Here is a 13193-nt window from a genome sequence, read left to right on the forward strand (position 1 = left end):
TTGGTTGTTTGGAGAGCGGATGACTGTCTCTTTCGTTGTCCGCCGCTGAAAGAAACATTTTTTTGAGAATCCCCCATGGGGCCCACCACACCTGTGGAATTGATATTTTTTAATTCTTTTTTTTTTTTTTTATGATGGATGATACATCCAACTCACTCCCTAATCCCCATGCATTATCCATTATTAATGCCATATATCCCTTGAAATTAAATTGTGTTCGCTTTCCAGTTATTTCATGATTCCTGAAACCTCTTTTTTTGTTTTTTTTTGGGGGGCGCGGGGGTGGGGGAATTATTATCACTATCTTACACTTAGCCTATATTTATTCTGTATGTATTAAAATTATCTTATCTTAAATTTTTTGTTCAGAAACTACCTTGCTTTTAAATTTTGACATTTCTTTCTATCCTCGTGTTTTTAAATTTCTAGACTGTCCTTCCTTTTCACCTAGTAACCTGCTAATCTATTTAACCTACCATTTTTCTTTTATTTTTTACTATTTTTGCCATTAAAATAGTGTAAAATGAAAGCATCCAGCCGCTTCTTCTCTCTCCCATTTTTTATTTAATTAATTTTTTATTCAACATTTCATCCTCATCGTTCCTCTTCAAACAGGTCATGGTTCTAAGTATCGGTATTATATCGGGTGATACATACCGATTTTGCTAGTCATCGATACCGTGCTGATACTGTATCGGTAGCACAGTACAGACAAGGGATAAAATGGTTGAAAACTCATTTTTAAAGGAGATTCAGGGGTAATGTTGTTCGATATAACGGATCTAGGTCGATACCGTATAGATATCGTATCGATTTTGCAGGTTACCGATACCCATTTCGATACCGTGAACTAAAACCATGGAATAGATCGACTCTCTTCAAAGCACCCCACTTGTTCTCTCTCTTCCTCTTCTTATTCAATTTGCTTTTCCGTATTTTTTATTTTTTATTAACGGAGACGAAGGAGAAATACTGGATCACGGTGAAGATCAGGTCGATTTGTTCGAAGAAGAATGATGAGGATGAAATGTTGAACAAAAAATTAATTAAATAGAAAAATTGAAGAAAAAATAAAAGAAAATGGAATGGAGTAAAAAATGGGAGAGAGAAGAAGCGGGTGGGTGCTTTTATTTTTTACTATTTTAATGACAAACATAGTAAAAAATAGAAGAAGAATGGCAGGTTACTAGGTGAAAAGGAAGGGCAATCTGGGCATTTAAAAACATGAGGGTAGAAGGAGATGTAAAAGGTTAAAAGTAGGGTAATTTCTGGAAAAACGTTTAAGGTAGGTAATTTTAATAAATATAGCCTAAGTGTAGGATAATGATAGTAATTGTCCCCCCTTCCCCCTTCCCCCTTCCCCTTTTGTTATTTTCCTAGAATAGGTTTCTATAAGAACATGTTTGGCGTGTGGTATTTTGGAGTCATTCCTACTCTGGGTCTTATTGATGACGATGGTGGTGGAAAAGTTTTATATATAATTGTGTCTTTCAACCGTTGGATAGAGGTGGGGGCAGAAGTGTAATAACAGATCTCCCTCTCTCTCCCATCCAATTGTTGAATGCACAATCATGTATGTCTAGAGTCTCTAGATTTTCTATAAAAACTTTTGTCCAATAACAATAATAACGAAAAAGAAGTAGAGGGGAGGAGAACGAGGAAAGCTCAAAAAGAAAATCCATGAAATCATACTCCACAAACAAGAGTTTTCCATAACAATGCACCTTTTACCAATGTGTGAGTTGATTAATTTTCCCTATATTAGAATATTGGAAAGGATTTGAGTTTCCTCAAGGCAAGCAGATGGCCATCGTTTTGTTTGAATGGGTGCTCTATGGAACAGTAAAGGATATTTCGGATTTTCAACAATTAGGAGGAATAATTATTATAAATCAAATTATCGCAGAGGTAATATTTAAGGTAATTTTGGAAAACTGTAATTTCATTCATTATAGACAGAATATAACTATTAATGTTTTTCAATAATATAATTTTTCTTTTCTCATAAAAATAAAATTTACTAGCAAAGGCAATAACTTCGTGGGTTTCCTTCACCATTGGTGAAAGAAGATTTTCTCGTATTACCTATTGGAAATATCATATGATAATAATCATCGATCTAGTGAGTTCATCCTTAGGTTTGACACTCAACCCCACCATAGATATTAGGTGAGAGGAATTGTCATTAGTGAGTTTCCATATCCATCAGACTTGCTATTTCAATAATTATGGGTGGCTCCATGTGATAGATGACAAAATCAATTTTATGAGATTTTAAATTCATTTTCAAACCATTTTGGGGGTGACTAACAACTCTCGCTAAAGCCTAAATAACCGCGGTTTAACCGACTGCCACAAACCGTCTCAACAGGGTTCATTGCAAATGATTAGAGACGGTTCGACCTACAGTCTGTATCTGAATTGTTTTGAGTCAAATAATAAGCAGCAATTCAAACCGCCGCTAATGATTTAAAAAACCAAAAGTTTATATCTTTGTAATTCAAACCGCTAAATCCATATTAAAATCACCTCCATTGCTCCTTTTTCTTGTATTGTATACTAACTATTTTTAAAACATTTATCTAGTAGTGGCCTACTTTGAATACAAATTAATATACAAATAGAATATATATATATATATATATATAAAAAGAATTGTGAAATATTTTGCCGCAAAACTTCTAAATATTTGTGATTGTTCTAGAAAAAACCTCTTCTTCAATAAACGGTTCAAATAAATTTTTTTTAAAAAATATTTGCTAAAATTTTGAAATTTAATAATATGTCACTTTAATTTGTAAGAACTATATTCTGAAATTCAGTTGATTTAATATTTTCATTCAGATATGCATACATTTGGTCAAACCGCTTTTTATTCAACTAAACACGATTTGGCCACTTTGGCTAGGGAAATTTGTTATGTAATAGTTGGGATAAACAAAATTGGAAGACAAGAACAAAAAAGGCTCAAAATTTTCTACATGTCAACCTTAAAAATGACATGTTAACTAGATCTCAAAATTTATAGTCATATTTTCACACCACCTTTGACTAATGTGGTAAGTTTCACGCAGAAGGGATGGGGACAGATCTGAACCATCCATGGGGGTGTGGGATCCATGCCCTATGGAGGGGTCAGATCTATCCCCACCTGTCCCCATGTTGGTAGTTGATCCGGAATCGAAGGCATATTACACCATATGTAACCTTAGTCAAGATTTACAGGGATAGGGAAAAATGAATATATATATGGTGAGTCATCTGATTGATTTTGACTTTAGAATCTTGGAGATGACCAAACCACATGGTCATCTACCTACAATGGGTAGAATTGCCACAATATCCATCTATTATTTTGATCTTGATTTGAAGCTATTGTTTTTTTTTTGAGATCACATACTTCATAATTACATACTCACCCCAAAAGAAAAGGATCATATAAGTCTTATAAAAATTGAAAATACCATCAACATGAGTATATTTAGAGGATAACTTTGATGGCCAAAAAGAAATTAGTAATATGTTTTGATGTTTCATTTGTGATCATAATCTTTTATTTGTATTATAATATAATATTTTTTTTAAAACTATTATATAGAAGATATATAAGAAATATTAATTATAAACCATAGAACCAACTTGGTTATAGATAAGGTTATTTGGATATATAAAAAACATCATTGAAAATGTTTGATATTATAATCAAGTATAAATTAGATATAACATATCAATGTTTTACATCAAATTGTCGTATATTAGGATTATATTAGATTTCTTTAGATTGTTATTGTTAACTTAAGTCATTGTTGTTTTTGAAGTCTATTGTTATTATTGTTTTATTCAAACACATCCTTCTTTTATCAAATTGTCATAAAATATCAATTTATATAGTTACTATTTCCATCTACACTAATCTATAGAATACATTAGAATGTTGCATCCACTCATCATTTTCACCAAATTGTTCTTTTATAAGTGTTTCTATATAATGAAGAAAATCTCATCTTAGTCAGGAATATCTTGTTTGAAAACAAATTTTTTTTTTCTCACTTGAGTACCATTGGATGAACAATATGATCGGATGAAAGTATGGATTTGAAAGAAAAAAAATATCATATTTAATAGTATTATGGCTGTTAATGGACAAAATTTTTTGTAAATATGATCTACATATGATATGATTATTTTGGATATGGTTATGTTTGTAGTCAATCCAATAATTTTGACATACACATACTTATGTAATCTACAATATAAAGAATACAAATAAGACTAAAAGATATCCAGTATATATAATTATAGATTTTTAAGATCTTGTATGTTTCAATTTATAGAAAATTAAAAAAAAATCTACATACAAACATTATACAACTTACAGTATCATGAATGCATATCTGTTTATATGCATGGACCATAAGACAAGTTGGACTTAAGCCGAATATACATATATGGCAAAAATATGAAGTTGTATATTTCTACCAATTTTTATGTTTACTTGGCAATACGATATTCAAATACTTAAACTGAATTGAAATACAAACTATTTTCTTCTCTTTACCATCTCTTGTACCTCAGTGTGTATCATAGTAGGAAGCAGATCAGAAAATAAATGGATATTATATAAGTCATAATCTATTTTTTAATAAAATAAGGGAAATTTATAAATATCTTTACGGTGTGGAATGGGAAGGTTTTTGCATGCTCTTTCACATAATGACCCATGGAGCACAGAGTGGCACTCTCTCCTCAATTAGTATGTGGTTTCCTACCAGAAGAATTCTTCTCCCTGCTCTCTCATTGGTGTGGTTTCCCACTAAAATATATTAAATTATAAAAAGAAAGATCGGGAACTATGGTGTTGCCTACAATTACATTAAAAAAATTGCAAATGAACACGGAATGGAGATTGAAAAACCAATTGGAAACAAATTGCAAGCGAACAGGGAATGGAGCTCAGTGGTTTATTATAAAACATTAAACATCCTAGTAGTCAAATCAAGAAATGACCTCTCTACCTTCCTTAAGAAAGATGATTTATTATGAATGAATCAAAATTTGAAGTTATAGCAAATGGGGTTTGTTTCTCAACGTTTTCAAGGACTACGCCGGCTAACTAGTTATATTGCAAAAAGAGAATTATGCGAGAAATCGCTAATTGAAATATAAAAGAATCCAAGGGTGGGGAGAAGAATGCGTAAAAAGTAGGGAAATAAGAAGGAATGTAAGAGGAAAAAAGAAGAAAACGAACAAAGAAGCTTTAGTTCTTTCATTTTCTAAGAGGAGAGCTCAACATCAATTGCAAAGTGCACAAATTCCTTGCAAGGGCCAAAAAGAACTTTGAAATCTAAAGTTACACTCAAATTGCGCACTTGAAATTAAATTTCATAATACCAAAAGAAGAAGAATAATGATTTGAGAAGAATGTAGTCACAATGTTAAGAAGTTGTCAATGATCACATTCTAATTTCACCAACAATCCCATAACTTTGTATTTATTTGATTGGCTGATATGTTCTCTTTTTTTTTTGGTAGAAAAGAAGGCTATTCATTCATGCGCGTCCAACCGCCAAACAAAGGAAAACAAAATACATAAGATAGATGATAAACACAAAGTATGGATATACAGTATCCAAAACCAAGTAGTGGAAATTGATCCGGTCTCACATGCATTGACTGGGTCATCTAGAGTAGGGGATGGAATACAACCATATTCCTAGAGAAAAAACTGTAGACAGCTAAAAATAAGCGCATGCACATACGTGCCAATAAAGGGGGGCCCATTCATGCCGAACAGACCAAAAACACCAAATTTTCCACGCGTGCCGACATGCTGCCATAGTCTACTTTCAAACAGACTTGCTAGAGAGACAAAGTGTTGCTTGATCGAAGAGGGGAGCTTCGATAGATAGTTAAAAAACCATCTGAAACGTTGCCACAACCTATTTTCGAACAGATCTGCAAGGATCTGTTGGATCGACGAGTGGAGATTCATCAAGCAACAGGAGAGGTATGGTGAAGGTTGAACGACGGCTAGAGTTTCTGAGTCGGCGATAAACTTAGTGCCACCAGCACTTGGGTCAGCAACACCTGCAAACAGACAGACAAAGAAAACGGAAAAGGCGGTGCAATGATGAACCGAGAAAAAAGGGGTGGGTTAATCGTCATCATCGTCGGCATCATCGGTATCATCACCGACGGTTCTAAGGATCATGGTGAACGGAGCAGAGAAGGAGAAGAGAAGTTGTACACGCACAAACGGCGGAGAAGAGACACGCCCAAACGGCGGAGAAAAACACGCACAAATGGCGGAGATGGGTTTTAGTCAAGGAACCAAATGATGCAAACTGGGTAAAACTGAGAAAAGGTTTCGGACCAGAAACAAGGAACTTGGCCGATGACAATGATCAAAAGAGGTTTCGTTCAAGAAACCAACCGGCACTCGAGCCTTTAATTCATAGATAGATCAAAAGTCAGCAGCAGGAGGTCAAGATCTTCTTCGTATTTTGACGGCGGCCAAGTACTAATCAAAATTGAAAACTAATAAAATAAAGGGCTTGACCTTGATTGGCTGATATGTTCAATAATTTAGAGAAAATTTATTGAAGTGTCTAATCTAAAAGGTTAAGTTTTAGGTGGAGAGACCCAAATAATATATGAAGGTACTGAAAGTCTCAAGGTTTTTTCATTGTACGAGTATTCTCAACAATATTTATCGTTCTCTCTAAAATCATTGGCTACTTGAACCATATTAAAACAGATTATCAGACCAAGCATTTCAATGATACAGTTCCAACCAAAACTCTATATCGCCAAAACCAATAAAAATTATATATATGGAGAATTCTCTTATATTATGCTTTTGGTCTTCTCTTCTTAAATATATCACTTTACATTATTTTGCATCAATATTTGGTTATTAAATTTCACTTTACTTTTGCATTGAAAATTAAATTAAAAATTAACTAAAACGTATCACTATTAAATATGATATGAAATTTAATTTAAGGCTTAAATTTAAGATTTTATGGAGTTTAATAGTTTCATAGGGTTTTGAATATGCTAGCTAGAGAAGGAAGAGATAAGAGAGAATTTAAGAAGAAGAATAAGGACAGTTTTAGAGGATGGTTCATAACTAATATCTCAAATTAAGGGTCAAGAGTTGTCTTCTTGTGTGACATAGTCTATCTTATGCTTCATGATAATATGAATTGATGTCATCTCTCTCTCTCTCTCTCTCTCCTTATTCTTGCATAGCACAAAATGATCACATACATTGCATCTAAGTAGTAAAATAAATAAATTTAGTGATCATTCATTCCACTCCCTTGCACGAACCCGAGCCCTATAATATTGCATTTTGTGAGGCTCAACTTACCATTCATCTTTCAACAACTGCTGGCATTGTCTCTTTTTTGATGGCTGGGTAACTCCTCAAATTGTCCTCAAGTTTTTTGGCCATCCATGTTGATGTTGCATTATTATTTGTGTCAATTCTGACACAAGCGTGCTCTGAGGTATATGTTTTAGTTATATAACTGCCCACCTCATCAATAGGTGAACCATGCCACCTCCACATACATCCATCACCTTTACAAATTATAGTAACCCTTGAGTTTTCATTTTTTTTTGTCTCAGAAATTCAAGTCCCTCTTGAATAGAATAATCAGGAAAAACAGCCTTGAATGCATAAACATTAGTAAAAAATTTTCCAACTTCCAAGCTGATTCTTTCACCCTCCTAATTTAACCCCTTTAATCCCACTTCTTCAGCTGACTGGTAATCAGACAACTCATCCTTACTCTCTACCTCCTCTGATTTACTATGTTAAGAATCTCCATCACTCTCACCATTACTATTATTTGTACATGTTTCAACTCCATCCTCAGAACCATCTTTCCATTCTTCATCATCTGGATCAAACATTTCAAAGCCTTCATCATCAGTAGCATCCTTGATACCTGAAGCATCTTCTCCACCCCCTTGAGCACTACTCTCCTCTATAGTAGCAGTCTTGCTACTTGAAGCAACATGTCCACCCCCTTTAGCACTAGTATCCCCTATAGTGGTTGTAATCTGACTTGACACCTTTACAACACCAACACCTCCAGAACACTTGCTAGAAGTATCAACATGCTCAAAATCGACAACAGTATCACTAAGTTTAGCAGAGTTTCTATTTGATGATCTGATAGTAGGAGTCCCAGTATTTGCACCAACTATGCCAATACTCTTTACTATTAAACCTCACAATATTATTACCCATGGCAGTGGCACCACCTCTACTAACAGTAGACTTAGAGGTCTTATAGTGCTAGGACTATGGCATAGCATAAAAATGATGGGGGGGGATTTAACTTACAATAAAGGGCCGAGCTATTGGATTGATGACATTACATCAATCTAAAGAGGATGAGCTAAACAGATCATAACAGAACATAAAAATTGGGGGGGGGGGGGGGTAACCTTACAATAAGGGGCTAAGCTTGGGTTCTTGGTTCAAGGGTAAGCTAAACAAATCATAAGGGATAATGTAGATATTTTCCTAGAGTTAGCAATTGATTCCATAACAGAGCATAAAAATGAGGGGTTTTGACCTTACAGTAAGGGGCTAAGCTTGGGTTCTTAGTTCAGAGATGAGTATCAGCCCAAAACCGATGGGTGCTTTGATGGAGGTTTTCAGTCTGACAAAAGAAGGCTGAGTATCAGTTCATAGCAGCATAAATGAATGAATTAAGATAAATTTAAGATCAGGAGAACAAAATACCTTGGGGTTTTTGGCCAGAGACCAAACCTATAGCTACTCTCCTCGTTTTAGTGCCACACTAATCACCTCCTCGATGGAGTTTCAGTCGGAGAAGATGAGGATGTTTCAGTCGGAGAAGAAGAGTATGCCACCAAAGCAAATTGATTGCTAAACCTCAGCGCACGATGGGAGGTGAGTGAATCGATCCATTGTAGGTTAGGGTTTCGTTGAGAGGTTTTGGGAGGTGGATATGACAGTGGGCTTGGTATTTGGGTTGCCTAATTCATTAAGGGGCAATAGGGTAACTTCGTATAAATCAAAACGCTGTTTTTTTAGTTTTTTCAAATTTATTCGTTACCTAGCGTTAAAAAACTAACGGACTGAGGTTAAGTGAAGCACAGTTTGAAAAGCAGGGGAAGTCTGAGTAATTGTCAAAAGGGCAGGGGAGGTCTAAGTAATTTGCTCAAAATTATTCAAACAATGGAGGTTAATTGTACTTGGACCAAACAACAGGGGTGGTACATGTAATTGCTCAAGAGTAGAAGTCAAGGTGGAGTCAACTTCCACTATTAAAGGAATTGGAGCAGGCACCGACTTGGAGGTTATAATTATTTGTATGTCAAGAGGAACCCAACACCCAACAAAATGGTGTAGTCCTCAATCGGTGGAGGAAAGAAGTCATCTATAAGGTATTTGACCAACACACTTGGCAATACGAATGGACGATCGTATATCTCAAACCATCATCAATAGTAGACAGCAACCCTAATCTAATCATTATGGCTTTTTATCGGAAAAATAAAAATCACTTAGGCTCCGTTTGGTTGCAAGGGGAATTAAAGGGAAGGGAACTAACATTTTCATACTTAAAACAGGAACTTTTTTAATCATTACCCCATGTGACACCATGTGAATATATATAACTCCAAATCATTCCATATTTGGTTATTAAATATCACTTAACTTTGCATCCATTTCCCTTTGGTTCAAAATGTAAAATAAATATTACTTATAAAGTGTATCTTTACTAGATATGGTAAAAAATTAAAATAGTTTATACAATCACATGGAGTAATGATTACAAAAATTCCTTTTTCAGGTTTGGAAATTTTTCTTTCCCTTCCCTTTAATTCCACTTGCACCAAACGGAGCCTTAGGCTTTTCCCATCAACTGCAAAACTAGGAAAAACATAATCCGTAGCCTCCATATAGACGTGACCAATGGCATCAATCAAATGGGTACATGGAAATAGATCCAAGTGAAAGAAGACGAAAAACCCAAACATGAGCAAAATCTAGCCCGGAAAGGCAGAAACAACTAGCTAGGAGACTACTGTCTCCAACCTCTGCTGCAAATTAAAACTAGGCTGCCACCAAAATAACATTTCAATATTATGATAGTTTTCCTTTCAAGTCACTTTACTCATTTGGGGTTAAAACTTGACCATAGAAATGGGTGTGACATCCTCTAACATGTGCTTGGCCTCAAGTCATAATCATAAAAGGGTTTTTATCTCCCACATTTCATAGCGTTTTCAAGATAAGTTTTACTTTAACGGTCCACAATTTGTAGCCATTGGATAAACGTTCTCTTGATAGGCGACTTGTTGAATTTTATTTTCAAGTTCAGCCATTGGATAAACGCTCTCCTGAATCTTATCTTGAACTGGAACTGTAGGGCACTGTAAAGTTTAAGAGTGTTGCGTGTGGAAATCTCCGACGCTTGGTTCGCCCACGGATTAGTCTGCAAGGACCAAGTGATGAGCACAAGAGGGCCGGTGTGGCTCCGGCCTAGGATTCTCCGATGCTCAAGTTAGATCACTGGTGCAACAACGTAACAGCTAGTAAAAAAGCGAGATGAGGAATGGTGCTCCATACCTGGGTATTTATAGAGTGAGGATGAGATGAGGCAGTTGGGAGAGTCCTAGTATGGTAGGAGTCCTTCTTTCGGAAGCCTCTCTCGCGTAGAACGGAGTGGAGAGCTATTTTCGGGGTCGGGCTCTTATTAAGGTAAGAGTCCATGTAGAGTGTGATTTCGTATCGCACTGGGATCGTGGCTCGATCCTCATCCCGTGATTCTCGAGATGTGTTGACGTGGCCCCGCGATCCCCGGTGGGGCGCTATGGTAGCTTCTGTGGAGGAGGGCTCGGCCTCGGAGGTCGGCCTAGGAGGTCGGCCTTGGCAGTCACCTCGGCCTGGGAGGTCGAGTCTTAGCAGTCAGCTCGGCCTTGGAGGTCATCCTGAGAGGTCAGCCTGTTAGGTTGGTCTCGGCCAGGAGTTTATGGCTGACTTGTGTGAGCTCGGTTCAATCAGGTGACCTATCGGAGACCGGGTCGGCCCGATTTCCTGCTCAGCTTAGTTTGGTTCTTGGATTGACCTCAGGTTGGCCACGTGGTAGCCTCTGATTGGTGGGGTGTTTTATGCCTCATCAAAGAGCTTACCAATTGAATTGACATTGGATTACAAGTTTAACATCCGGTACTTAATTACTAAACAGTTTAAAACACAAATATGGCAAAAGCCTGATTCTCATCCATTTTAAACCATGTTGATGAAGATGAGAAGAACTCTGCATTATTCCCTTGTGTGTTCTTTTGTCTCTCCCACCTCTGCATAACCGCCTCTGCACACCATCTCCACTTCGCCTATCTTCCCCACCCAACCGAGTTCTCCCCTGCCTTCCCCCATACACATACCATGTTTTGCTTCGCCCAACACAATGCCTCTATGTACTTTTGAGGTGAATGTGAATAGTGATGTTAAAACATTTCCCTTTTATTATTGCCAGTACCTCTTATTATTAAGATCGATGCAACTTTGGTCATGATGGTGGCCCTTCTTGAGAGAGAGATGCTTCCGAGGAGACATGGATTGACCATGGGCGTTATATATCTACAGCATAGCACCAGAAATAAAAGAAATGTCTCTGCTATGAGCTTGATGCTTCCGCTGATACTAAATAAGAAGTAAGGTCGACGATGCTTACACATCAATCTATTATACTTTCAATTAACTTCTTTCAAGGTGGAAAGAAGAAAGAGAACTATCCAATAATCCAAATCACAATAGAAGAAACTCTACCGTTCTTTTCAAGTTTAATTAAAATTAAATAGAACCAATCACCCCCTCCCCCAACAGAAAAAATAAGAGAGGAAATCAGACATTTTCCCTTCCTGCTGTAAACACAGTTGTTATAAATCAACAATGGTTAGGGCAGAAGGAACATCATCAGCAAAGTTCCAGAGCTCCAAGGGAGTGCCACCAATTACATTTTCTTGAGCATCGTTTGCATTTGCTGCCACGGAATGCTCATCTCCTTTGTGACTTCGTCCAATTAAGCAGGAAACCCAACCAGGAGAGAGAAAATCTCCTTCGTGACTTCATCCAGTTAAGCAGGAAACCCAACTAGGAGAGAGAAAATCTGCCGCTGCGGAGTCAGCGCTGTTTCCTCTAATCTAGGTTTCTCCATGTAACCGGCTTTCATTGTAACAACAAGTAATAGGTTAAAGGCTTGTAAAGTAATGAATGGTTAGGATTAGCCTTGAAGTAGATCAACGGTTGGCATTATATGTTGCGTTGCTAGCACTAGTATTTTACAATGGCAGTGCTCAAGCGCTGCGACCTTTTAGCCTTAAGTTTAAAAAAACCAAAAAAAAAAAAAACCTGGTGCTAATCCAACCAGAACAAAAACTGTAGCACAAATACCAAAGATACCTGATTCAGTGATTCCAAGCTTAAGCAGTCTTCGTCACAGTGCCAGACTTGATAATGTCGTTGAATTCAGGCTGATCAAATGATGAAAAGAGGGCCAAAGGAAAAACATCAAAAATCTATTGCAAATATATACAACAAAACCAGGGGGAAAACTAAATATAAATCAAAGATAAGAACTATAAATGCCGAGGAATAATTTGTACCCCTAAAAGTTATTTTTCTAAGTGTGCGCATTTCATTTGCTTTTTTCCTTCTTTTTTTTTTTTTGGGTAGGGGGGTGGGGGTGGGGAAATGACCTTTACAGAAGCTCCACCAACCAAAAATCCATCAATGTCAGGCATTTTTGCCAATTCCTTGCAGTTTGCGCCATTTACGGAACCTACATAAATGTACAAGAACAGATGAAGAATACATAGTGGGGATGGGAAAAAGTTCAATCTACCAAATGACGCAATCCCACTGGATTTGGTCAAGTGATTATTTAATTTGGTTTGAATTATGACTCTATAAGTCCAGTAATGTTTAGAGTCTATTTCCTTTGTTGTTTTACTTTCCTAGTCAGTTTAGGTTACCTAATAGATTAAGGATTGGATTACGTCTTTCCTTTTGATTGTAAAAGTCTATTTTTTGAGTCCTTTATATAAGGTTGTAATTGGGGAGGGGGGAGGAAGCATTGAACACGAATTTTGATATTAATGAAAGCTTTTGGCTAGTGGGATCGGTGTTTGAACCAATT

This window comes from Telopea speciosissima, chromosome 1 (genome assembly GCF_018873765.1).
Source record: "Telopea speciosissima isolate NSW1024214 ecotype Mountain lineage chromosome 1, Tspe_v1, whole genome shotgun sequence".
NCBI classification, from domain to species: Eukaryota; Viridiplantae; Streptophyta; class Magnoliopsida; order Proteales; family Proteaceae; genus Telopea; species Telopea speciosissima.